Source organism: Schistocerca nitens, chromosome 8 (assembly GCF_023898315.1).
Source record: "Schistocerca nitens isolate TAMUIC-IGC-003100 chromosome 8, iqSchNite1.1, whole genome shotgun sequence".
In the NCBI taxonomy this organism is placed as follows: domain Eukaryota; kingdom Metazoa; phylum Arthropoda; class Insecta; order Orthoptera; family Acrididae; genus Schistocerca; species Schistocerca nitens.
In genome coordinates this window covers 108673385-108697438 of record NC_064621.1, presented here as the reverse complement: position 1 = coordinate 108697438, position 24054 = coordinate 108673385, and the positions used below count along the sequence as shown (strand labels likewise).

The 24054-nt window shown below is 39.6% G+C and overlaps 1 protein-coding gene across 15 annotated transcripts in view; it reads right to left on the bottom strand.

Moving 5' to 3' along the window:
- The window catches only part of LOC126199076 (cytoplasmic dynein 1 intermediate chain), a 204990-nt gene that overhangs the window by 73497 nt on the left and 107439 nt on the right, over positions 1–24054 (bottom strand). The window lies entirely within an intron of this gene.

The window sequence follows — 24054 nt, the reverse complement described above, 5'->3', positions numbered from 1 at the left end:
GGGAGTAGGAATCAAGTAACAGTGGCTCATTGCAACTGTTATTATATTCATAGTTGGTGGAGGTTATGCAGAGAGCAATGGATAAATAACAGTGAACATATCGGAAATTCTGATTTCTCAATAGAACAATTTTTACTTGGTGTGCAAGACAGGGAATTCAACTACAAACTACAACAGAGAGAACACCTGGTAAGGGTAAGTTAAAGCATCGACTTTTTTATTATATGCTTGGAGCAAAATATCTGAATACTTACAGGTATTACCTCTGAGATCTGTTCAGTGTAATGAATCCATTGCTAGGGACTTTTTTTTTTGTGTAAGGGCAGTGGTACTTGCATTTATAATCTGTACTATTCTACTTTTTCACATGACAGTAAAAACTGAAAATTTATACTACTAATCTATTGATTTACTTCTGGCTTTAATGTAACTTTAAATGAAAGGAATCAGTTAGTGGGATCGCTTATAGTATATGTGAAACTGAATTTCCTTATGATATCATGTATGACTGCCTGTTAAGAACCTGAGACAGTATATAAAATCCAACTTAGAAGCCACCACCACCACCACCACCTCTTTCTTCTCCTCTAGGAAATCTGTTATTGGCTAGTTTTTACACTATCGTGTAAACAGAAGAACGAAAAGTGTTTCTGAATTCCCCAGACAGAAACCATTCTTGCAACCACAAATCACCACCTTCTCTCATCAATCTAAACATAGTTTTTAAAATTTCAAGATGATGTTTGTTACTGGCATGTGGCGATTTTCATTCAGATATAAATAAACATTTTTTCCGTAGCTTTCTACTCTTATGGTGTGACAGTGCAGGCAGGTGTGAGGTGGAGACTGGATGATGGGGGACATTAGACACAGCACCAACTTGAAGTGTATTAATTCTCTATGAACGAACTCATTTACAGTGATTAACGGACACATTATATTTATTTCCATACTTTGAGGTATGCTGGAGACATTTTAATTCTGTCTGCGACAGAAGATGGCTTTGAAGGGCCACTGAATGGAATTGATAGTGCCTTGAAAGGTGACTATAAGATGAACACAAAAAACGTAAAACATGAGAAAAGGAATGTAGTTGGGTCAAATTGAGACACACTGATGGATTCTTATGAGGAAATGACACACTAAAGGTTGTGACAAGTTCAGCTATTTGGGCAGCAAAATAACGAATGATGGACGAAGTGGAGAGGATATAAACTGTAGACTGGATAGTAAGAAAAACATTTCTGAAAAAGAGGAATCTATCATATAACATAAATTTAAGCGTTGGGAAGTTTTTCCTGAAGGCATTTGTCCTGAATGTAGCATTTTAGGGATGTGAAATGTTGTTGATAAGCAGTTCAGACAAGAAGAGAATAGAAGCTTCTGAAATGTGCTACACAAGGATACTGACAATTAAGTGAGTAAACTGATTATCTAATGAGAAGGTACTGGATCAAACTGGTGAAAAAAGAAATTTATGGCACAAGCTGATTAAAAGAAGGGATCAGTTGCATTCTTAAGCATCAAGGAATTGTCAATTTGACTAAGGAAAGAAGTGATTGAGGGCAGGATGAAGATTATGGAGGGAGATTATAGTTTGAATGCAGTAAGCAGGTTCAAATAGATGCAGATTGAGAGATCAAGAGACTTCTACAGGATGGACTAGCATGGAGTGCTGCATCAAACCAGTGTGCGCACTGGAAAGAGCAACAACTAAGTGTAGTGTATGACTCAATACAGAAGGACAGACAATGTTATTAGGGTGCAAATTGATTGAGTCAATCCTGACAAATCAAGAGTAAGAAAATGATCAGCTGTGACAGTATATCATTTAATATATAAACATCATACAATATTAATCTGTTGATGTGTTTATGCAGAGTATTTAGGTAAAACAGAATACTCAGGAAAGAAGTATTGTCACACAAGTAACAGTAATCAGAACTCAGTGTGCATATTAGAAGAGGATTCATGGTTTAGTTTATGATGACATTTTAACGAGTAATTCATCCAATATGGGGAACAGAAATGACATTCAGTGTAGCCACACAAATTTCAATGACGTATGTGGTCAGTAAAAAGTGCAAGTTACAAATTAAAATGAAAATTTTCAGATTTCTCTTTGAATAATTGAAATATAGCTGTTAGACAAAATCAAACAATGGAAAGTCCAGGATGAAGTAAAAACAACGTTACGGAAAGCATAGATTGCTACTCACCACATAGAGGACACAATGAGTCGCAGACAGGCAGCGGCTGCAGCAGCAGGGACAGTGCTCATGTGAGTGTGCTTTCTACTTCACAAGAAAGCCTCTCAGCCAAAAGCTAAAATGTATAGCAGTCTTTTTGTTGTGCCTGTCTGCAACTTAACATCTCCTCCATAGGGTGAGCAGCACTCTCTCCTTTTCATAACATTGTTGAAAAAGCAGTGATGGCACTACCCAGAACATATTTAAGTAAGCCCAATGTAATGTATTGCTGGAGATTTCTCCCTTAGGAAAGGTCAGCATAACTTACTAAACTGCACTTACAGAAAGATCTTAACATACAAATGACAATGTTGACAACCTAATCCCAGACAGATAATTAAGTTTAGTGGTGGAAAATTTTACAACAGGACACAAAAATATTAAATAATTTTTTTAAACCTGTAACCATGAATATATATGTACACATTTCACAGCTGCAACAATATGGGGTACAATTGGAGAAATGTACAATGAAAACTGAAATGACAGTATGGCTCTGTCGGGGAGACCCCATCAGGGGTTGTTCGGTGACCTGGTGCATGCCTTTCGATACAATATCACTTTGGCGACAATGAAGATGAGATGAAATGATTAGGAAACAGTCACCCAGTCCACGAGTGTAGAAAATCTCTGACCCTACTGGGAATTGAACATGGGGCCCTGTAATTCAGAGGCAGTGATGCCAACCACTAGACCACAAGCTACGATACCCAGAATTTGCTAACATATTCCGCATCAGATGTTAACTTCGTTTTTCATCACTTATGGGAATTTTATGCAATAAACTACTGCTGTTCCTTATGAAGGGTGCAGCCTTTTTATGTAGTTGCAGGGGCAAAAATCTGGATGAATAATTGATCTGGCCTCGAAATGTTAGCCAACATGGCCTTGCTGTGCTGGTACTGTAAATGAGTGAAAGCAAGGGGAATCTAAACACATTATTTATTATTATATAATATACACAATATTATTTATTATTATATAATATACACAATATTATTTACTATTATATAACCCAGGATGTGAAGTCCTACTATATGGGTGATTAATAATTGCATACCCCAGGGCAGCAACTAGCCAGAAAGATGATGTCATCAGAAAACAAAACTAGTGACAGTGTTGCAGAGTGGAATGTTGGATCCCTTTGTAAGTTAGAGAATTTAAAAGTGGCAATGGATACAATTACTGAAGTGTGGCGGCAGGAAAAAGAAGATCTCTGGTCTTTCTTTGTATAACACAAGTGTTATAAATACAAAATCAAACAGCATTAATACAGAAGTAGGTCTAATAAAAAGAAAACAGAAATGCGGAAAAATTATTATGAACAGCATGTTCAACACATTGTTATCACCTAGATATGTATGAAATCAACACTGAACATGATATTTAAAGCTTATATGCCAACTTTATCTACAGGTGAGGATAAAAAAATTTAAGGGATTTGGAAATTTGTTTTGGGGAACTGAAACTGAAAAGTGGGAATGGAAAGAAAAATGGGAGAAAATATTTGGGGGAAGGGAATGAAAGGAGACACTGTCTGGTGCAACTCTGGGACTGTATACATGGAAGAGTCTAAGAGACACCAGAATGTTTCAGATACATTATGGTAAGACATATGTTTCAAAACCAAATTTTAAACTGTAAAATATTTCCAAGGGCTGATAATCAACTGATCTTAATTTTTTGGTTATGAACTACAGATTAAAACTGAAGAAACTGCAGAAATGTATGAAATCAAGATTAGGCCTGGATAAACTGGAAGACCCAGGAGTTGCTGCGAGTTTTCTTTGAAACATTGGGCAACATTTGAATTAAACAGGGAAAAAGAATACAATAGAAGATGAATGGGTAGTTTTGAAGGATGAAATAGAGAAGAGAGCAAGGGTGAACAAGGCAAAAAGATGAGGTCTAGTAGACATTCTTCGATAAGAACTGAAACACTGGATTTAACTGAAAAAATGTGAGAATAGAAAAATGCGGCAAATGAAGCAGACAAAAAACAGATGTCTAAAAATGATACAGACAGAGTGTGCAAAATTTGTCATCTTAAAAAGTTTAAGCAATTAAGATACACAAAATCTGTTTCAAAATGTTACCCACTTTGGCTCGAGGACAAATGCTACACTGTAGAAGCATGCATGACTAGGGGAAAGATAGATGCCACTTTTATGACAATCTGAGGCCTTTGGATAAGAGAGAAACAACTGTATCGGTATCAAGAGCTCAGATGCGAACACAGTACTAAGTAAACAAGGGAAAGCCCAAAGGGCTATACAAAGTAAATGAACTTCAAGCCAATATTATACGAAAACAAAGGAAAGTAGATCACAAAATGGGAGGTATGATACTGTACGAAGAATTTGACAGACTGCTGAAACACCTAAGTTGAGACAAGGTGTCTGGAGCAGATGATATACCCTCACATTTATTTAGTTAGTTGGGAAAGCCAGCCACTGCAAAACTGTTTCATCTGGTGCACAACAAGATGGTGCCGGGTGTAGAGGGCAGAGTCGCATCACTCCTGAAAAAGAATAAAATAAACAGTGCATCATGTAAGAAGTACCAAAAATGTCTAGTTAAGGGAATTCTGTGTGTTAAATGCAACTTCTGGTCACATGAACAATGCACCAAAGTATGTTTAAAATTCATTAGTGAAGATTTCAGTGGTCATTTTCTGACTGCTTAGAACAAGAAAATGCTTGTTTAGCATCAGAAGTGAAGCAGAAAGACAAAATAATAAAAGTGCTATTAAGAGACATAGCCGTCTTGAAAAGTGAGATACAATTATTAAGCATCAAACAAACTGTAGTTGTGTGAAAATACCAATTGTTGCAGACAATAAACAAGAAAATGAGTAATACATTAATAACGGACAAGGACGCAAAAATCAGTGGAGTGATACAATGTCTCATTCCTCAAGAGAATGAGTAGCAGTTTTGGAGCAAACTGAAGACTGTAAATCAATGAACAAATATAAATGGACAAAAGTGGCATAAAACAAGATATTAAATAATCAGTGCAGTAGTGAAGAAAATACTGTCAAAGACGAGTGTTCATTATCGGCAACAGTAGCTGAAAAACAATGAACAACCAAATGCAAAAATTTACGTATATCCAGGAATCAAGTCCCAATAACTGAGTAAATATCTCAGTAACATATTATGGTCAGAACAAATGTCAAATGACGAATCCAACAGGAACTACAAAGCTGTATTCCTACACGGAGGGGCAAATTCTCTTTGAGGCAGCAGCAAGGAAGAAATCATAGGTGAAACACGAAACAAGATCTGAATGGCAAGACACAAGGTATCCCTCAAGGTTATATCCTAGGACTCATTTTGTTTCAATTTTACATCAAGGACGTATCAATCATCTTAAATACCCCATCCATTTTATTTGCAGATGACAAATCTGTATTAATTGAAGAGCATGGTTTTAACCCTGAGTATCCCAAAAAACCCATGTGATCTGGGTCAGAACAAAACAGTCAACATACTAGGGAATTAAAATAATAAATCTAGAAGTAGTTGATTCTGTGAAATTTTTTTGATCAAACCTACACAAGAATTTAAATTGGAATAAACATATGGAATACCTAGTAAACAAATTCTAGTTTTGTATCTGAAACGCAAATACTGGCAAATGCCACTGACATGGACACAAGTAAATTTGCATTCCATAGCTACTTCCAGTCAGTTATAAGGTACTGTATTTTTTTTTTTTTTTTTTTTTTTTTTTTTGGGGGGGGGGGGGGGGGGGAAAGTTCAAGCAACTCAATGTGCATACTGAAATTACAGAAATGAATTATTAAAACGTGCTGTGCATCCAATGATGTCATGCTATCAATTATTTAAAAATCTGAAATTATTTACGGTACTATCATTTTTTGTATAGCAGAACTTATTGCACAACAATAAGGAAAATTTTATGCTCCCTGCACATCATTTAAATTTACATGTTCAGGGTCCTCAGTATAAGGGAATGAAAATTTACAACAAACTTAAAGCAAAGAACCTTCTGAATATGAACCTAGATTCACTGAAAATAATTCTACACGATACTCTTCTTTAGCGAGGCTGCTACTAAGCTGAAGATTTCATGAACAATGAACTGAATATCTGAGCAGGATGTAGTTGTTTGTTATGTGAACATGTAAAGGTATATTTTCAAAAGAAAAAAAAAAGAGAGAGTTACGTTAATGTTTAAAAACACTTCAATCTTATTAACTATAGTTTTATATGAGTAAAATTGTATTAACCAAATTTTGACGTTCCTCCTGTACTCTAATCGAGTAATTAGCATAGGTTCGTTACGAGACAAATCAATCGCAAATCACAATCAGTCAGGAAAAATACCCTCAGACTTCAAGAAGAATGCAACAACTACAATTGAACCATCAATTTAACAGATCGTGTTTGCACAATACAGACCTGTATTATATACAGAACAATGGGAAAACTGGTAGAAAGCAACGTCAGGGAAGATCAGTTTGGGTTCCAGAGAAACGTATGAACATGCAACGCAGTACTGACCCTATGACTCATCTTAGAAGATAGGTTGAAGAAAGGCAATCATCAATTTATAGCATTTGAAGATTTAAAGAAAAAATTTGGCAATGTTGACTGGAATACACTATTTGAAAATCTAAAGATAGCAAAGATAACACACTCAGAGTGAAAGGTAATCTACAAATTGTATGAAAACTAGGATGGTGTGGTAAGACCCAGGACAAAATGGAACCAGTGGTTGAAATGGGAGTGAACAGGGTTGTAGCCTTTACCTGATGCTCTTCAATCTGTACACTGAGCATCTAGTAAAGGAAACAAAGGAGAAATTTGGTAAGGGGTTAAATTTAAGGAGGAAGAAGTAAAAACTTTGTGGTTTGATGATGTCATTGTAATTCTCTCATATATGGCAAAAAACATGGAAAGAGTAGCTGAATGAATAGAGTCTTGATAAGAGGTGACAAGATCATCATCATCATCATCATCATCATCATCATCAACAACAACAACAACAACAACAACAACAAAGTTATAAAAGGGTAACAGAATTTACTCAAATTAAAGGAACAATTCTGCGGGAATTGTATTACAAACTGAGACACTAAGAGTAATCAATACATTTTGCTGTGTGGGCAGCAAAATACTTTTAACTCATTGATGACTGAGTTAGAAAGGACATAAAATGCAGACTGGTAGTAGCAGAGGAAAGCATTCATGAAAAGGAGGAATTTGTTAACTTCGAATATAAACTTAAACATTGAGAATTATTTTCTTAACAAATTTGTCTGGAGTGTAACATTACACAGAAGTGACGAACAGATGATAAATAGTTCAGACGAGAAGAGACTAGCATTCAAAATGTGATAAGACAGAAGAATGCTGAAGATTAGACAGACAGACCAGAAAGAAAATAAGAAGATAAATATGTAGACTGAAGCGATGAATGAAAATTTGTACCAAAGCTGGGTCGGTCTTCTGTCCACTAGGCAGATGTACTAAGCACTACAACACTCTGGTACTGTGGCTCTGAATAATTGGAGGACTACCCTAGCACACCTCCCTCCTCAATCCAAATTCTCATTCATGTCGCAGTCCATTTTGTATTACCCCAAAACTCAAACAGCATTGCACAGGCTCTCCAATTGTATCGGAATAGCACCTCAGCACCAAACAAAATGGGGAATCCTGCCTGAAACCCAGGCACAGGTGCTTTAATCAAATGAAACTATATGGTACCAGAGGCCTTTTCAAGTCTCAAACATCTACAATGTACACATGCCTACTGAACTCTGAATGTCTGTTGAAAAATTCATAAATGCTGCATATGAAAAAAGAAAGAAGCTGTCTGGTGCCTTTCACAAAAAGCAAATTAACAGCAATTAAAGCTGGAGTAATACCTCATCATAATTTCATTACTCAGCAGAGAATGGTAATGAGAGTTTTCCAATAGACAGATCAAGCTGTTAGCAAATTAGGGCACTCTGCACCCATTTATTCAAGGATAAATTAAAACGCAGAACTTAATTTTAACATGTCCAAAACTATTAAGAGAGGCTAAATGCAACAAAAAGGAAATTATGTAAAACTCATTTACAGGTCAGTTGATTGTGTGTTGTAAGGACTAATAAGGTAGTTGGCTTTCTGAATCTGACAATTTATTTTTAGAAAGTAAAGAACCATACAAAGAGAATGTAGGAGGGAAAAACACTCAAGTAAAAGGAAAAAATGTGAATCTGTGATAACATGGTAAATAGGAACAATCTGCCCAGTTGACGTGTCAGTATACAGCGAAAATGCTAGCTGCTAGAACAGGATCCAGCAAGCCATGTACTGTCATTCTTGTCCTTATTCTTTAACAAGTGCTTCGGAGTTTTGAAGCAGGTGATTTGTTCACCTATGGTTTTACAGCACTATGTCAAGGAAAAGATAACCAGAAAATAGCGAAAGCACAGGGCAAAAACAGTCAAGATTCACAAATCTACTAAAATCAAGTGAGATGTTTCAAAATTTTAAGTGCTTAAAATGGGTCCGGTGAAACTCACTGATAATTGGTGAATTAGATGTATTCATCAGGCTTCCTGGAACAACTGGTGATAATGAGAGATAGAGATAATAAGACTGCATGATCTGAGGCCTTTTGGGAAAATAGGGTAATAAGTCAGTTTTTACAATGTGTCTCATTTGTGTCACTATACTTCCCTCAATTTCCTGCACACAACTACTATCACATAGGCCTTTGATACATGTCCAACATTTCTCAGTTGAATACGGTTAATTATTTATCAATATTATGCAGATTACATTTTATTACAAACTTGGATAACTGGATTTCAATTTGAAGAACAGATATCACCTTACATGTAGCAAAAAAGTCTTGCCTCAATGTGTAGAACTGTGAGGAGATACAACTGTATGACTAATAAAAGGATCTTGAATCGAACAGAAATTTTAATTCCATGCTAACAAGAAAAAGGCCCCCCCCAGTGGCAGAACTGACTTTTTGAAACTATCTGTCTAGTGATGTCGGTCCCAGTTATTACACCCTGCAACCACTTACCCTGGTGGGAATCATCATTTGGAAAAAAAAAAAAAAAAAAAAAAAAAAAAAAAAAAAAAAAAAAAAAAAAAAAAAAAAAACAGAATGTTGCGTGATGCTCTACAGCTTTACAAATTGGTTGTGTAGCATAAAGGTTATAACATGAGCCTCATATGCAAAAGATTATGGGTTCAAATCTCATTAGACGGTTTGAAATCTTATATTTTTAAATGTGTACTGAAATGACTGATAATTATTTTTATTCAACTAATGGTCTAATTTTCCATCCATGTTATTGCATTCATTATTTATATTCCCCATTTTTCTTGAATTTTGCTGCACTTGTAATCCCTTTTTCCATTCAAATCTTCATCTGTGTTATTTTTTCCATTGTGCAATAAGTATTTATGTTTTTAAATGTTTGTATGCTGGTTACTATCCAAGAAATGAACATCTTGTAATGAAAATTACATTCTTGACACAAATGTGCATATAGACAAATTATTTGTCTTTCGTTTTTTAACTGATAGCTTGGCATTTTCTAGTGTTTAAATATTGTGAAAGATAAATATATTTAAATAATTAACTTCATATGCACAAAGATTTCAGCTGGAAAACAAATCACAGACATTAAAAATGAGAGCAATCGAAAAAGTTAATACAGAAATTAAAATGACATAACAAAGGAACAGAAAACAATTACATTTAAACCACTTTACTGAATAAAAATAATGATCAAAATCATCTCAATAGAGATTTAAGAATCAAAGATTTCAAAGTCCCTAATGAGATTCAAAATTACATCCTTTTGCATATGAGGCTAGTATAATAATCATTATGCTGCACAACCAATTTGTATAACACTACTATTTGAAAGCAGTGGAGATCAAACAAAATTGCAAAATTTTGTTTCTCGTCAGTTACTCACAAACGATGGCCAACCAGGATGAATGGTTGCAGCGTACTTGGGAGCTCACCCTACATCACCATACAGATAGTTTCAAAAAGTTGATCCCACTGCTTGGAGGGAGGGAGGGAGGGAGGAAAGGAAGACAGAAGACATGAGTACTAATTACAGCATGTCTCAGGAGGAATGTCGATATTCAGGGATATGACAGGGACAATCGTTTGAAGTGAAAAAGTTGAGTAAACATGGGGTCTACACTGCATATCTTAAGAGCTATGAGCACTTGTTCGGTACAAGAGATTGTTTGACAGTAGCAAAGATGAATAAGTTGTTTGGTTGGTTTAAAAGACGACAGAAGGGATCAAACTACGAGGTCATCGATCCCTTGTTCCTAATAAAACAATGCCACAAGTGTGAGAAGAAAACATATGAAACATATAACACAAAACGGAAAGAAAGGAAAAGCCACAAGAATGAAGAGGAGGCAACAAACACTAAAAGGAACAAAAGAGGACAACAAAACAACAGAGATATGCTAGAAACAGAAGAGAGTAAAACATGAAAGCAGATTACAGTGGATGGCCAACCACGAGAATAAAAAGGGAAAGTCAGCCACTCTGCAATACATTAAAACCTCCACCCTAAAAGCACTATCGTGGAGTACACAGAGGGACAATGGACATTCGCTAAAACCTACATTGAAGTATAAAACATTCTCTCATGGATAAAATGTAAAACTAAAGCTGCTGTGGAGCCATTGTCACCCAACACCAAAGGCAGGGTGCTGGGAAAGTTAAAAGTTTTCCGCAGAGTGGGTAAAAGTGGGCAGTCCAGCAAGAGGTGGACGACTGTCATTTGGAGGCCACAGCAACACTGAGGTGGGTCCTCGCGATGGAAGAGGTAACCATGCGTTAGCCACGTATGGCCAATGCAGAGCCGGCAGAGGACAACTGATTCCCTGCGAGAGGCCTGCATGGAAGACTTCTACACATCCTTAGTCTCCTTAATGACATGCAGTTTGTTATGTGTGCTGTTATGCCACTCCGGCTCCCAAAGCCGGAAAACCCTGCTGTGTAAGACAGAACGCAGGTCAGCTTCAGAGATACCTATATCCAGAAGCGGTTTCCGGGGATTCCGACATGTCCTGGGGTCCACACAAACACCATGGAATGGTGGGACTGTTCCAGGGCATAGATGGACTCCTAAATGGATGTTACCAGAGGCTGGCGAGGGTAGCACTGGTCGATAGCTTGAAGGCTGTTCAATGCGTCAATAAACAGGAGAAATGACTTGCCAGGGCATGAGCGGATGTACTCAAGAGCACGAGATATGGCCGCCAGCTCTGCAGTGAAAACACTGCAGCCAACTGGCAAGGAGATCTGCTCAATGTGTCTTCCATGAACATATGCAAAGCCTACGTGACCATCAGCCATTGAGCTGTCGGTGTAAACCACTTCAGAGACCCGGAACACATCAAGAATCGAAAGGAAGTGACAGCGGAGAGCGGTGGGGTTAACAGAGTCCTTAGGGCCATGCAAAAGCTCCAAACGAAGCTGCGGCCGAGGCATACACCATGGAGGCGTATGTGAATGGACTGCAAGTAGAGGTGGTAAAGGGAAGGACTCCAGTTCAGAGAGAAGGGACCGCACGCGAACCGCAATCGTTAGCCCCAATCTGGGCTGCCGATGTGAGAGATGGACTACCACAGGTGGGGAAAGGAGACAGTGATTCAGATGTTCAGGGGAACTATGAATGTGTACCACATAACTGGCAAGCAGCTGCGCACGTATGATCTGCAGTGGAGGGACACCAGCGTCCACCAGTACGCTGATCACCGGACTCGTCCTAAAAGCTCCTGTCGCTGATCACACCCCACAGTGGTGCACAGGGTCAAGTAAATGCAATGCTGAAGGCACTGCCAAATCATAAACCACACTCCTGTAGTCGATGCAGGACTGGACAAGGGCTCTGTAGAGCTGCAGCAGTGTACAGCAATCTGCACCCCAATTGGTGTTGCCCAGGCAACGGAGGGCATTGACGTGCTGCCAGCACTTCTGCTTAAGCTGACGAAGACGAGAGAGCCAAGTCAATCGAGCGTCAAAAACTAGTCCTAGGAATTGATATGTCTCCACTACAGTGAGCGGATAGTCGTTAAGGTTAAGTGCGGGTTCTGGATCAACGGTACGATGCCGACAGAAGTGCATGACACACGACTTTGTGGCTGAAAACTGGAAGCCGTGGGCTAGAGCCCATGACTGTGCCTTGTGGATGGCTCCCTGGAGGTGCTGCTCAGCAACAACAGCACAGGAGCAGCAGTACGATATGCAGAAGTTGTCTGCATACAGAGAAGGTGAGACAGAAGGCCGACAGCTGCTGCTAGACCGTTAATGGTCACTAAAAATACACACACATTCAATACAGAGCCCTGCAGGACTCCATTCTCCTGGATAAGGATGGAACTATGGGAGTAACCAACTTGGGTAAGGAAAGTACGGAGCCACAGGAAGTTTCGGATAAAAATCAGGAGTGGCCCAGAGACCCTCCTCATACAATGTGGCAAGGATTTGATGTCGCCAAGCCGTGTCGTATGCTTTACGTAAGTCAAAAAAGAAGCCAATCAAGTATTGCCGCCTGGAAAAGGCTGTTCTGATGGCAGACTCAATGGACACAAGATTATCAGTGGTAGAGCGACCCTGGTGGAAGCCGCCCTGACATGGAACCAGCAAGCCACGTGACTCCAGGACCCAACCCAACTGCCGGCATACCATACATTCGAGCAGCTTACAAAGAACGCTGGTGAGGCTGATGAGCTGATAGCTATCCAGATCAAGTGGGTCTTTACTGGATTTGAGCACCAGAATGATGGTGCTCTCCCGCCATTGCGATGGAAAGACGCCATTGCACCAGAGCTGGTTGAAAACGACGAGATGTCGCTTGTAGTCAGATTTGAGATGTTTAATCAACTGGCTGTGGATGTCATCAGGCCCAGGAGCTGTGTCGGGGCAATTTGCAAGGGCACTGAGGAGCTATGACTCTGTAAATGGGGCCTTAATAGGATTCACTGCAGCATGTAGTGAACGAGAGGAACTTCACTTCCGGCCACTTTTTGCGTGTGTGGAAGGCTGGGAGGTAATTCTACAATGCAGAGGCTCGAGCAAATTGGTCAACAAAGTGTTTGGCAATCGCGTTTGCATTGATACATAACTCGCCATTTATGGTAACACCGGGGACAGCTGTTGGGGCGTGGTACCCGAAAAGACGTTTGATCTTTGCACAAACTTGCAAAGGTGCCGTGTGGCACCCAATGGTGGAGACTTATCTCTCCCAACACTCCTTCTTCTGTTGTTTGATAAGGTAGCAAACACGGGCACGGAGCCATTTAAAGGCTATGAGGTGCTTCAGGGAAGGGTGCTGCTTATGCTGCTGTAGAGGTCACCGATGCTCCTTAATTGCATCAGCGACTACCGGTTACCACCAAGGATCTGCCTAATGCCTCTGGCATCCTAAAGAGCGAGGGATCGCATTTTCTGACGCAGAAACAATTGTGCTAGTCAACTGCTCAACCATCACATTGATGTTACCTTGCGGGGGAGATTCAACGGTGCCAGCAGAGGTGAAAGTTCCCCAGCCCGCCTTGTTCAAAGCCCGTCTGGGCAGGCGCCAGTGTGCCTGACGCTGGGGCAGTGACAGGAAGATGGGGAAGTGGTCACTACCACACAGGTTGTCATGTGCTCTCCAGTGGATAGATGGGAGAAGTCCTGCGCCGCAAATTGATAAATCAATGGCCGAGTAACTACGATGAACCACACTGAAATGCCTGGTGGCCCCAGTATTTAAGAGGCAGAGGTCGAATTGCAACAGTAAAGTTTCGACATCTCTGCCTCGACCAGCAAGCACGGTACCAACCCACAACAGGTTATGGGCATTAAAATCTCCCAGAAGTGGGAAAGATTTAGGGATTTGATCATTCAATGCAGCTAATACATTCAGGGTACTGCACCATCTGGAGGAAGATATACATTGCAGACAGTTACTTCCTCTGACATCCTTATTCTGACAGCCATGGCTTCAAGAGGGGTTTGAAGGGCACATGTTCACTACAGACCGAGTTTAGGACATGAACGCAAACTCAACCTGACACTTGATTATAGTCGCTATGGTTCCTGTAACATCCCTTATACCTGCAGAGGGCAGGGGTTCGCACTGCTGGGAACCAGGTTTCCTGGAGGGCAATGCAGATAGCAAGTGTAAAGCTTAACAGTTGCCGTAGCTCAGCCAGGCGGTTGAAAAAACCACCGGAATTCCACCGGAGGATGACATTCTGAGACTGGGAAGGCATGTAACATTCAATGAGGCAGTTTATGCCTCAAGAGTCACCTGCTGCCACCAATTTATTGCCTGAGCAGTCTATATCCATTGTGTCTGAGGGTCTCGCAAGATCTAGGTCCTCCAAAATCTCCACCCTATCCTCAGCTGCAGAGCTTGTAGGTAATAGTGGTGTGGTTGCCAAAGCAACTTCCTTGATCTCCGGGGATTTCTTTTTGGATTTCTCTCACTGCTCCTTGGATCTCACTGGCTGGGAGGACTTCACTGGCTCAGCCTCTGGGACTGAGGATGAGTGTGAAGCCCTAGGACCAGCTGCTTTTGGACTCTTTAGCCACTGGCAGGTGTTGTCTTTTCTACTAGAAGAAACCTGGGAAGGGAGTGACCCAACGGACCCATTCCTAGCGAAAGAAACCGAAGAAGACCCTCACTTCTCTGGCTTAGAAGTGGGGACAGATGTCCCCGATGGTTTGGGGGGGGGAGGGGGGGTGTTGCTCCTGAAGTAGATAGTGCAAGAGCAACAGTGAGTGAAATGCCACCCACCATCAAGGGGGCAGGTGTAGTCTTCTGGCTCTGAGAGGTGACCTGTGTTGGCAGAGCTGATGGTGCCAACTGTTGTAGCAGTGGCGTAAGATCATGTCATACGCACAGGATGCAGGCATCCAAATTTTCTCTTAGCCTCAGTGTAGGTCAATATGTCTAGGGTCTTGTACTCCACGATTTTCCTATCTTTCTGGAGAATACTGCAGTCAGGTGAGCAAGGTGAATGGTGCTAACAGCAGTTGACACAGATGGGAGATGGGGCACATGGAGTATTGAGATGTAGTGGGCATCCGCAATCTCGGCATGTGATGCTGGAAATACAGCGGGGAGGCATATGGTCGAACTTCCAGCACTTTAAGAACCGCATTGGGGGAGGGATATAGGGCTTTACATCACACCGGTAGACTATCACCTTGACCTTCTTGGGCAATGTATCTCCTTCAAAGGCCAAGATGAGGGCACCGGTGGCAACCTAATTATCCTTCAGATCGCAGTAGACATGCCGGATGAAATGTACAACTCGCCACTCTAAATTGGCGCACATCTCATTGTTGGACTGCAAAAGAAGGTCTCTGTGAAATATGATACCCTGGACCATATTTAAGCTCTTATGGGGCGTGATGGTTACAGTAACATCCCCCAGCTTGTCACAAGCGAGTAACTCCCGTGACTGGGCAGAGGATGCTGTTTTGATCAAGACTGACCCAGATCTCATTTTGGACAAGCCCTCCACCTCCCCAAACTTGTCTTCTAAATACTCAACAAAAAACTGAGGCTTCATCATCATGAAAGATTCCCAATCAGCTATCGAACATACAAGATACCAGGGCGAATAAGATCAGATGCCATCCTTAGCCTGACGTTCCTCCCATGGTGTGGCCAGGGAGGGGAATGATTTGGGGTCATAGTTCTTGAATTGAGCTTGTGATCGCTTAGAGACTGCTGGTGTTTCACCACCAGTAAGAGATGATAGACTAAGCTTCATCGTGTGTCATCTGCACTGATGACACCCACTCCGACCAGGGGCTCTTCCCACAGGCACCACCCAGCCGCAGCAAAGGCCACCAGGCAGGATGGCCATTGCCGGGAGTCCCGATGCCTCATGGGGATGGGCATCTACCCCTTGGTATATGTGGGGAGTTAACGGCGCAGGCATCAGCAGAGTGATCCCTGTGTGGTCAAGAGGCTCAACCAATAGGGTACATGGCGGCCGCACCACAACAGCCTGGCTACCGTGCTGGATATCAGCTACAAAGAAGTCCATGGTCATTGTTGATGCAGAAATCGACACTGCATAGTGCATGGTGGAAAACACAACCAGGAAGGTGTGCTCACCCAAGAGATGGAGAATGGGCAGGACTGCAATGCGACGACAAGAAAGTGGGCTACAGATCTCAATGCATGACGGACACGATGCACCTTGTAAGGTGCCCTTCTCCATTGGCTCGCTCTTCAGGAAAATTTTGAAGAACGGAGTTCAAACCCTACAGGGGACCATCACATAAAGGCTGAAACATGTGAAACTCCTTTCAGTCATCTTATACGACAGGCAGGAATACCTCGGGTCTATTCTAACCCCCAGACCTGCAGGTGGGGATGAAAAAGTGCTCGTAGCTTGTAATGTATGCATTTTAGAGCCAATGTTTACTAAACTTCTTTCTTCGAATGATCATCCCTGTAATATCCCTGAATGTAGACCATCTCTCCTGAGAAACCCAGTATAGAGTTAGTTACTGATGGCATCCAAAACATTCATGAGTTATATCAGTAAACGACACTACTAACAGTGGAAAACTGGTTATTTCAAAAAATAGTTTGAACATCCATTGCATACAAATTGTGAACATTAATCCAAATCATCTTTTATGTACAATACTAGTCCAGTGAGAGGGGAAGCAAGTTGGGGAGTTTCACATCCCATCGTACAGGTCTTAGAAAAAGAGAACAATTTCATACTACACAAGGCTGATGCAACTGACCAGTTGCAGTTTTGAAGAAAACTCCTATCATTGCTCTGAAATGCTTTAATGAAGCCAAAGGAAACCTGATATTGTCAATTTCTAATCAAGCAATATGCCTCACACTGAATCAAAGGTTCAGTCTGTTACTAATCTCCTTTGTAAACAGAAGTACTATCACATCATTCTTCTTCTAGACTTACCTTTCTGGAGAAGTCAAGTATGTCACTCATCCTTACACCAACGATTCTCAACGATGTGAAGGACTGAGTGGATTTCCCACATTCATGGCATATGTCTTATACAGAGAATATTTTATCGAATATAATAAAAATATTTTGGATGTTCCAAGTTCACACTACTTTTCATTGATCAGTGAACCAACACAAGGGACAGTTGATTTAAAGAGAGACATGGAGTCGCCAATCAATAAAGAGAGACTGCTGATTAGTCAGCAGCATACACACTTTCCTACAGCCCTACAAGTCTGCCTCAAGCAAGTAAAACACAAATATCCTGATACTGCATTCTAACATCTGTGGTACACTGATAAAAATGAGTGAAAATTCAAACAAAAAAGATCAGGGCAGATGTTTTTGGCTAAACACGACATTTAACTGTTCACTGTGTTTCCACAATAAAACACCTGTTGAAAGAGCAAATGACAAAGTGGGGCAGTAACATTTTCAAAAGTTAAATTTTACAGTTGCATTATGGACCATGGTTAAGTTGGTCTCTCATTTAATTTCGAATCACTATAAGTACGCTCTGATGGATAAGTTCATACACCTTTACTGTTGCACTACTAGCAGAACACTTTCATCTCTCTTTTTGTAAGCTCGTCATTATCACCCAGCAAGGTACGAAAAAATTCCAGAACATAAGTTCCACTGCTCAACACAGAATGCAACAGAAGTAGACAGCTCACGAAGTTTACATGGAGACCTTCTGAATATGTCTCAACATAACTATCATGTTGACATACTCGTTGTATCAAGGCACCATAGCTGTATCACAATATCAAAGCCAAGTTTACACGACGACATTGGGTTGCGCCACTAGTTGCGTAGAATGAGCTGCACACAAATGGTTTCATATTTGACTGTAGACATGGCAAAACCAGTATACACTTAAGTTTCGTCGTTTTGTGGGTCCCTGAGTCGTGTCTGAAATGAAAGTTTTGGCAGCTGCACATTGCACAAGTTGTGAAGAAGTTGAAGCTTGTTACGTGGAATCGCTGCATAAGGAAAAAAATAAGAAAACGTGTTTCAATTCGTGACTGGGCGAAGAAAAGATGTCAGCTTGGTTGCTCAGCATCCTTGCTGAAATAATTTGTAATGGAAGACCCAAGAAGTTCTTTTAATCATCTTAGAATGTCACCAGAACTGTTCACATTTCTCCTAAATAAGAGTTAATTATGTGATAAGGAATAAAGATATTGTAATGCAGGAAGCACCGTCGCCAGAACTGAAATTACATATCACATTGCATGCATTACAATCGAGAACACTCGGCATGCTATAAGATGTGGTTTTAGTTGGTGATGACGCTTTTTCATTAACAACAATAATTATTAACAGTAATGATTATTAACATCAACTGCAGTAATTATTCGAAGCAGGCCGCAATAAGAAGAGAGTGGTTTGCAAACTACTCTCTTGAAGATAGATTTGTAGTGGCAATATTTCAAAATTCAAACATATGCAAATGGGGAGCACTGCTGTGACATTTTAAATAGATGAATATTGAATAAGGAATGTAGCTTCTTGATTTGTGTAGCCTTCCCTCCTGTCAACAATAGTCTTTTTAAAAAAGAAAAAGAAGAAGAAGAAGAAGAAGAAGAAGAAGAAGAAGAAGAGCCAGCCAAATCGAATGATGGGATTTTAGCCTTGTAGACAAGAGCATTTCTACAGCTAGAATTACATTTGCTTTTATTTTTCTTAATGCATTTGTATATGTGCTCCTAATTCAATAAATTTTGCACTGCAGCTCAGATATTGTCAAACTTTCTATGTTCTGATCACACGTGACGGTCTCAGGAGCAGCAATACGTTGCTTATTTTTGTAATCAGCATCACTGAAATCTCACAAACACCTATGCAAAGCATATATATAGAAAAGCGAACATTATTCTCCATTCGCCACTTCATATTTCAGTTTGTCTACACTCTACGAACTCACATAACCTCAAAACTCATGCAACTAGTGTCGCCAAAGCTGGAACACCCCGAAACTGTTTAGTTTCACCAACGAAATGCGCAAACGCGCAGCGCGCATGCGCAGTGGCCAGTAGCACAGTTGCCTGCAACCTAGTATCATCGTGTAAACTAGGCTTAACAAGAAACAAGATGTAACATTTTTTTTCACACTGCAGTTCTTCTTGCTGGCAAGATATTTGCAGACAATAATGCTGTCAAACAATTTGTCATACAAGGTGAAAGTGCTTCAATATGCAAATACAAAATATGATGCATCATTATAACAAACTTTAGTTCTATTTCACTGACAGTACTTATGTTCTGGATACCCTCTGTAATCAATGAAATACTGTAACAGTTTGTAGACACCTATAATTTTGATACTAGATGAACTTTACATTTAGTTTCTTGATGATAATCTTCTATTTCCACACATGGCTTATTCAGTGGATATATTACAATCTAAAAACATTCAGGATATTATTTGCTGGGGCCTGACTTCTAGCAATTGCTAAATAAGACATTAAACACACACTTCTTATTTACACTTTTAAATGAAAAGTGTTGCATCAACATTAATTATCTAAATATTTTTTTATAATTGCAGCTCTACATTCATTCTAAATACTCAAAGAAATAGTAGTGGCATCACTAGTATTTGGAAAAAGATTTAAAGCAATCTAAGATTAGCTCCAAGTAAGAAGTACCAGACTACAAACTAATACCATGGCTTTAACTATTTCCATTCCTTCACATACATAAATTCTACTTACATTTTCATAACAATAACAATAACACTACAACACAATCATTAGTTCATTTTTGTCATTTTATTTATTTTCATAACTTTTAATGTAATTGTCATATTCAGTCACGTAACTTTCCAAAATTTGCCCTTTTTGACTATAATACTAGGTAACAGTTTCCAAAAGACCAACAGATAACAGATTCCAGCAAGTGAAAGTAAATGATCTAAATTTGTAGTTTAAGGGAAGTTAATTCACATTTGCAATTAATAAAAACACTTGAATGTTCTGAAAGCACACATTTCTCACACTTTGAAGCCAAAAGACTATCTAATAATTAAAAGTAAATTATTACAACAGCAGACCAGTTAGTATCCACCTGCTGAAACAAGAAGCTAATAGCATTTCATTACAATATGTTCACTAGTCCTCTTACTACATCAAGAAGACATCTTGCAACACTCATAGTGCACAAAGGACTGCACACAACTTACTGAGCATAAACGAATTAGAGAAACAACATACAACTATCAGAATGCAGAATACTACTTTTTCAATGTTAGATTGCCCAGACAAACAGAAGCCTCTGCCTGAATAATTATATTGCATTGTTTACATGAATTGTACTCTATGGGAACATACTTAACATAAAACTGGCAGCTTATTGATCGAGGGGCTCCTGGTAGAATAGAGGAAACAAACACAGAGGTACTTCCATTCCAGCCATTCAGGATACAGGAAAAGTCACAGGAAATGTCACCTGAGACTTAAGTCCATGGATAGATCTGTAGGAAGTATGGTACTCAAGATACTAGTTATGTATAATACCAACTAAAAGGTCGTATGATTCCATACAAATATCTTTTGCTGTCCTACAACGTACAAAGCACGTTGTCACAAGCGTGGATCAGAGCAAATTAACTGCAGGTCCAGAGAGGTTAATTGAACTACCTCAGGGCAGCAATATTGTACCAGGTGACTCCACAGAGTTACGCCCCCACAGATAAAATTTTCCCTCAAATTCTATTGAGGGTTCTGGGTGAATTTCTGTGACTTTTCCTGAATAAAAATAAAAGTGAGCAGCTTTCCTCTATTGATGACATTTCTTTTGGTATATTTCGAGCAGTACAAATAGAATTACTAGGTGCGAGTTGCTGCAATAAACCAATAACTGAGGAAAAATAAACCATATATTAGAACGCAGAGAGTAACGCAAAAATATGCATGTCACTTCTTTCACTTTGTATTGAACATGACATTTCGTCATTCTTGTCATCCTTTACATACGTATTCCTGGGGTTCTCAATTGTTTAGGAAATGTTTTGTGAATAATTTCATTTCATAAATGGATTAACACATCACAAGTGATAAGTTTTTAGGAGGAAAGGATCTGACACAAATCTTTTATTATAGTATTATATTATTAACTATACTAAGCTACCACTGCAATATTCATTATAAAGAAAATGCTTCCTCAAGCCTAAGACTTTAGATTAGTCTTTGTGGTGGAAAGTATATAATGAACTTTTGACAGGTCATGCAGCAGTGTACACTTCCCCAGGCATTCCCAACACTCCTCCAGCCACATCTGCAATTCTTCTGCAATGTACACACTTCAGCAAATAAAACTGCAGAAACCTTTGGTGCACTGAGGTATCACAGGTAGGCTGACAGCGACTCTCCCTTGTTCAATGAACAAGTGAGGTAGGACAGAAAATCTCAAATACTGGTTGAAAATACTGTTCATCAAGTGCTATACAGTACCTTGTGAGGTATACATAACACTGTTTTAGAAACAATATTGTACAAATCATTTTTCCGGTTTTCTGAATTTCGGTCAGTAGGCACACTTTATTCAGCAGACCAGCAGTTACTAAGAGAATTACAATTTTTTCACTTCTTTAGAATGAAAATGAAGCTAAAAGAATACCATGTTAAAAAAAAGGGAAAATGACAATATTAATGAATCATTTTGCAAATGTATGAAGAGTGTCTGACGTTGGCTTCTTCACAGCTCTACAAACAAGTCCTAATCTTTGTGTGATAGTTCAATATCTATGCCAGTGATTTAATGCCTTTTAGAAACAATTGCATTTTCAATCTGGTTTACTTTCAGTTTAATCAGTAGCACAGTTTCACTTTCTAATACTTATTAAAATGTGAAACACAATCAACTAGATGGAGGATGATGTGTGACAATTCATGGGGAAGTGGAGCAAGCAGAACACTATTGAGTTCCAGTGAAACCTATCACAACAGCCACAGTAAGTCCAAAGACCTCTGCAGTACTTTTGAGTACCATCTACAAAATGTAAATTGTGAATGTTACTGGAAAAGGGAAGGAAAAGAGGCAGAACAAGCTTGGATTGGGCGAGTAAACCAAAAATGTCCTTTCAAAAGAACCATCTTAGCATCCATCTCAAGCAGTTTAGGGAAATTGTGGAAATTCCAAACCGAGATGACTGGAGGTGAATTTACACCACCGTCCTCCCCAATATGTGTCCAGTGTCTCATAACTGCATCTTAACTGGAGCCACTATGGTGTTCTGTAGGATAACAATGGCAATGTGATTCAGTTCCAAACTAGATAGTACCTCTACTAACAGTTACACACTGTGTTACAACTAAAGTGAAATGGCCATCGTAACAATCTGCTCACAATGCAACTAGATGTAAAACAAACGGAGCAACTAAGACTCATCCTGGATTCTGTGCACTCCAGTGGCTCTATAATAGTCACTTTCTACATCTAAATCAATACTCCACATGCAACTGTGTGGCGTATGGTGGAGGGTACCATGTAACACAACCAGCCATTTCCTATTCCACTTGCACATAGGGTTAGGGAAAAATGACTGACTATATGCCTCCATACGAGTCCTACTCTCTCTAGTCTTCACAGTCCCTACACAAAATGTACATTGGCAGCAGCACAATCAGTGTGCAGTTAGCTACAAACACCACTCCTCTAAATTGTTTCTATAGCACTCCTCCAAGGATCCCCATTTGAGTTCATTAAGCATGTCTATAACACTCGTGTGTTGATTGAGCCTACCGGTAAGAAATCCAGCAACATGCCTCTGAACTGCTTAGATGTCTTTTTGTGATCCCACCCAATGGGGATCCCAAACACTTTTGCAGTACTTGAGAATGGATAGCTCAAGTAGGCTGTATAGGTCTCTTATGGATGAGCAGCACTTTCCTAAAATCCTCACAACAAACGGAAGTCGCCATTCGTCTTCTCTGCTACCATTTTTACATGCTCATTTCCTTTGATATTGCTTTGCAACATTACACCTAGATATTTAATCAATATGTTAGTTTCGAGCAACACACCACAAATACTGTATTTGAGCATTACAGGATTGTTTTTCCTCCTCATCTGCATTAACTTGAATTTTTCTCCATTTAGACCAAGCTGCCATTCGCCACACGAAAAAGAAGTTGTGTCCAACTCGCCCTGTACTCATATAGTCAATCACCCCATGTACTCCAGCATCATTTGCGAACAGTCGCACACTGCTGCTCACCCTGCCTTTTAGATCATTTATGTTTATGGAGTACAAGAACAGTCATATTAAACTTCCCTGGGACACACTTGATGCTATCCTTGTCTGATGAACAATCACTGTCAAGGACAACACACTGGATTACTTCATAAATCTTCAAGCCATTCACATTCTAAGAAGACATTACATATGCTCCGACCTTCATTAACTATGTGCAGTGAGGCACTGTGTCAAATGCTTTTCAGAGATCTAGGAACATGGAATCTACAGTAGTAATAACACTTTTTTATACTTTATTTATGTGGGAAGTGGCTGCCACTGCAACAAGTTTTGGAGATATTTGAAATAATTTAAGCATTAAACATATACCTCTGAAGAACTGCAACATGAAGATTCAGCTATAGAGACTGATAGCCACAAAACAGCTTATCTATATTTGGAATGTTTGTCATACAGCCACTTTTACAGTGCTTATCATCTCTCCTATGCACATTTAGGTCTCTCATAATTTCATCATTAAACCTTGTTTTGTATTATGATATGTCTGACAATGTGTAAACAGGACAATGGACAAATTCAG